This window comes from Sinocyclocheilus rhinocerous, unplaced genomic scaffold, assembly GCF_001515625.1.
Source record: "Sinocyclocheilus rhinocerous isolate Xijiao unplaced genomic scaffold, SAMN03320098_v1.1 scaffold697, whole genome shotgun sequence".
Lineage (NCBI taxonomy): Eukaryota > Metazoa > Chordata > Actinopteri > Cypriniformes > Cyprinidae > Sinocyclocheilus > Sinocyclocheilus rhinocerous.
In genome coordinates this window covers 1,644,334-1,649,016 of record NW_015664033.1, presented here as the reverse complement: position 1 = coordinate 1,649,016, position 4,683 = coordinate 1,644,334, and the positions used below count along the sequence as shown (strand labels likewise).

The 4,683-nt window shown below is 37.6% G+C and overlaps 1 pseudogene; it reads right to left on the bottom strand.

Annotated features, from left to right (window-relative positions):
* LOC107729541 (synaptotagmin-C-like) overlaps positions 1-4,683 on the bottom strand; it is a 43,638-nt pseudogene that overhangs the window by 26,151 nt on the left and 12,804 nt on the right.

The following is a 4,683-nucleotide window of genomic DNA, read 5'->3' as shown; positions in this document are numbered from 1 at the left end:
ATATATATATATATATATAATTTATATTAATATTTAAAAACTTTGGATTGTTACATGAAAAAAAAGTATCACAAGCCTTAAGTACACACAGCACACAGAAGGCATTCTCGATTCATTTCGAGTTGTGGTTCAGTGATCGATTCAGTCAGTGAGTGAGTCGTTAGACTGATTCAAACTGACAACTCACTGTCTTTTTGACCAGTTCATTATAAAGAACAGATTTTGTGACTAAATCCTACCCCGCTGTCAAAATCCTACCCTACTTGGGCCTCAAAGCAATATTAGAACTTCTTTTGAGTACTCTAGTGAGTGCCTGTTTAAAAAAAATTTGCTGTCTTAACTATGACTTCTCTTTTATTTTTGAATTCTCTTGTCTATTTATTATCTGTGTATAATTTTGCCGTCTTTCTCTCTCATCACATGAGAGAGAATTACCATTGCAAACTCTTTTTCTTTTTCCATAGCGCCGTAGATTCAGTTCTACATCATCGGCAGATGAACGCAGATGTTCAAGTACCATTAATGGAAACGAACATCATGGAAATCAATCGGTTATGGTACAGTATTTTTTTTAAAAATGCAACTCAGTTCCCAGTTCCCAACTCTAGGTAACAAGCTTGATTGCATAACCTGGGAGGATGAACGCAGAGATATTTGAAAAGAAAAATGTGCAAATGAGGTAGCGTTGGCAGACAGATGCTGCGCTTATGGAATGAAACTGAAGGAAGTGCACAGAGAGAGAGAGAGAGAGGATCAGAAGGAGAAAAAGGAAAGGAGATGGCGCATTGTGCCTCTGTAAATTACCACTGGCTCTCCCAACATTCACTAGCTCTTATCTGAATACAAAGCCAAGAAAACGATGGATTTATTTCCAAGCAGAAGAAGTGTCAATGCCAATGACAATTTCCACAAAGATGTCCTCTAAACTGTGATTAAGCCTTATGACTCTGTCTCTCACAGAGTATGAGCTTTCAATCATGCAGCCTTTAATAACAATTTCTAAGGGTGCGCATTAGTGAGTCACTTGAAAAAACGAGACTTTGGCAACTCGGTTTCAGCACCAGACTGAGTAGAACAGCTACTCTCCAGCAAGCAGGGACAAACAAGTGCCTGCCAATCAAGAAAAACAAAGGGCCTGTCTGTCAGCCTGACTCTCAGGAGCTCTATTCAGATCTCACACCCACATAGTTCCTTCGCTTACCCTGCACTCACATCACTTCCTCAGACGCAACACCCACCAGCTCTAAAAGCCCCCAGGGTGGTTCTACCTTGAGCTACTCTGTAATTTCTATTATGCAAGGAGGTTATATCGTATGACTGTCAGCTCGCCCTTTATTTTCCTTTATGTCATGCCGTCTTTCTCAGTTTTTGTTCCACCATCTTTGCTTCTGCTCCCAACTACTCCGTTTTCCTCCATGCATGGTTCACACATTCGCAGGTCTCCAAAGAACCAGTCTGGCTTGGGCAAAAGTCAGAACTGGCTCACTTTCAATTTAGAATTTAGAATTTTAATTGATTTGGCCACGTCTCACAGGATGTTGGAATGGAATTTAAACTGGAATAACAGGAAGAGAAATTCTTTGGATTGCAAACAGTCATAAAAGAGGAGATTTCAGTAATCCAACATAAAATGGGAAGGAAGAAAAAATGTCAAAATCTGAATCATGAGGTTTGGCTCTCCTTTGGAAGCCTTTGGTAAGATTAGAATATTGTGAAAATTGTGTTCTCACACTATGCTTCATAACATGAGTGCAGTACTTAATACATTCATTTAGAAATACATACGTATATACAACGTTGAATAAATTAGGTTATATTCATATATATCATATATATACACTGTGTATATTTACTATGTATGTATAAATACAAACACATGCATCTATTTAATTATTTGACAGCACTAATATATATATGTCTCTTATCTTTAAGCGATATCACACGTGCAGCGAAAGCAGTATCACACGGGTGCTGCTTTTATCCTGATTTGCACGAGTGCAAATGTGATTTGATACAACAGTTCAGTAAATGAGAAGTTAATATTATGTTATATTTTAAACACAATAGTGTGTGTTTTGTTCAATTTTGCCAATGAAAATATTACCTATAAAGCCACAGCAGAACTGTTGTGCGTCTCCGAGCAACACAGCGGTGTTTGGTTTCTGAATGAATCCGCGTTTTGAACGAATCGTGTGAATCAATGATTCAAAGACCCAAGCTGCGTCCCAAATGACGCACTATACACTATGCACTTATACACTGTGTACTTATGCACTATGTACTCAACCATGTAGTGTATGAATTATATAAGGTTATTTTGTTTGATAGCCCCTCCCCCTTCACTATGTAATTAAAGCTGCGACAGTTGAGTGCATGAAGTGTTCAACATTCCACACTTAGTTTTTTCAGTTATTTAAGTGCATCATCCGGGTATTTAAAGTGCACTTTTTCTTTTTGGAATTTTCAGTGTGAACACACTACTCACACTATTTATACAACAAAACGTCAATAGATAGTGCATAAGTACGCGATTTGGGATGCACCTATATTCATAGAGAGAGCCGTTTACTTCATTCCTGAATGAATCAGCCGTTTGAACGAATCGACTCATAAAGACATTTACCGCCACCTGCTGGTAGTTTTAGTTTCTTTTTTAGAGTATAATTTCATTTATATATTAAAAAAAACAAGAGAATAAAAACATTAAAGCGATAGTTCACAATAAATAAATAAATTGGGTCATCATTTATTCACCCTCATGTTGTCTCAAACCTGAATGAATTACTTTCTTTTGAACAACATAAAAGAAGGTATTTTGAAGACTGTTGGTAACAAAGCTTTTCATTGCATGAACAAAAAATACTGAGATGTTTCTCAAATTATCTTCTTTTATGTTCCTTTACTTTATGTTAGCCCGTTGTAGCCTAAACATTTAACACAATAATAGCTTTAAATGATCTTTTGGGGGTATTTTCACAGCCAAATTTAGTTAGCGCTTAATTAGATTAATTAATCGCAGCACCCTGTAATTAATTAGATAAAAAATTTTAATCGACTGACAGCCCTAATATATATATATATATATATATAGTAAAAAAAAATTTACTAAATATTAACTACCTCCTAAAATTCATCTTTGGTTTTCATCCTGAGTATTTCAAAAAATACACATATAATTTTAGTGTGGTAAAATCTTGAAGGATTGTATAAAGATGCAAATCCAAATCTAGATTAACGGCTGTCTTTTACAATTAAAAAACCCATGTCTAAGGTTAAAAATACTTTTTTTTCTGTTTCACCCTGTTACTGTATGCTTGACGGCATTAATACCCTTCAGCAATAGTGCACATATGGGCCATACTATGAGCAAACAATTATGAAATTTTGATTTCATTTCTGAAACCTTGGCATGACTGCATACGCACACAATCTCTTCTGAAACATTACAGGAAAGACATCATGCTTTCCATCCTCATCTAACACCACCTTCATCATTTGTCTCATTTGCCTCTCCTTTGCCCTCCTCCTCCTTTCTCCCCCTCCATCTTACTCCTCTCCTTCCATCCCTCTCATACTCCCTCTTGCTGTTTTCCTTCTTCCTTTCTCTGTACTTTCTGTCTCTCTTTGGTGAATAATTCATCAGTCTCTGTATGTCATTAATAACTACTTGTTCAAAGATATGATCAGAGAGAGAGACAGAGGGAGGAGAGAAGGGACTGATCTGTCAGCCTGAAGAACAAGACGCAGATAGGGAGAGTGAGAAAAAGGTAAATAGGAGGAGAAAATGGAAGAGAGTGGGACAGGAAAGGAGATCAGAGATATCAATGGAGGAAAGAGGGAAATGGATAAAGGGAGACAGAGGAAGGAAGGACGATTGCGATGAAGCAGTGGTTCTCAATCTGTGATATGCAGGTCACTGTGTTTGTTAAGGATTAAAAAATAACTAAATAAACACATTTATAAATCTTGATAAATAATAGATTTCATTATAAATTCTAAATACAGCCATTTTAAATATTCAAAATATAAAAGACAAAATGCACCAACATTAATGAACTAATAATAAACACATAAAAATTATTAATTGTGTTAAAATTGTGATAATATTTCTGTTGTCTCAATTCAATAACATTACCTGTCAAATGTTCGATGCACTCTATTCAGGTTCATTATTAGCTACAAGATGTTAATTTTAATGAAATGTGAACGATGGCAAAATTATGGATTGCTAAAAGGAAGGCTATTTTAAAACAGCCTCAAGTTTCAAAGCTATAAAGGGAGAATAATTTATATACTACTTAAAAATGTAGGCAGCTGTTGTTTCTCCCCAGACCTGGAGGGCCCTATCATACACCCGGCGCAATACAGCGCAAGGCGCGGCGAAAGTGTTTTTGCTAGTTTCAGCCCGACGCAGTTCTCATTTTCCCGTCCTGCGCCGCGTTGTTTAAAGGGGTCATATGATGGAAATACATCAACTTCGCGCTGTGGATCGCCGGATCGGCTTTCACCGTGGACGAAGCGGAGTCCAGCCCGGGGCCGTCACATGTGGTTGCCACAAGCCCACCGTCCGCTCCTTCATCGAATCCACCGGCCGCACCATTCTCAAGCCTGCCCACCTCCGCTCACTCAAGCCAGCCTCCGCATACTCTAGGCCACCGCTCACTCTAGCCCGCCGTGTGTTTC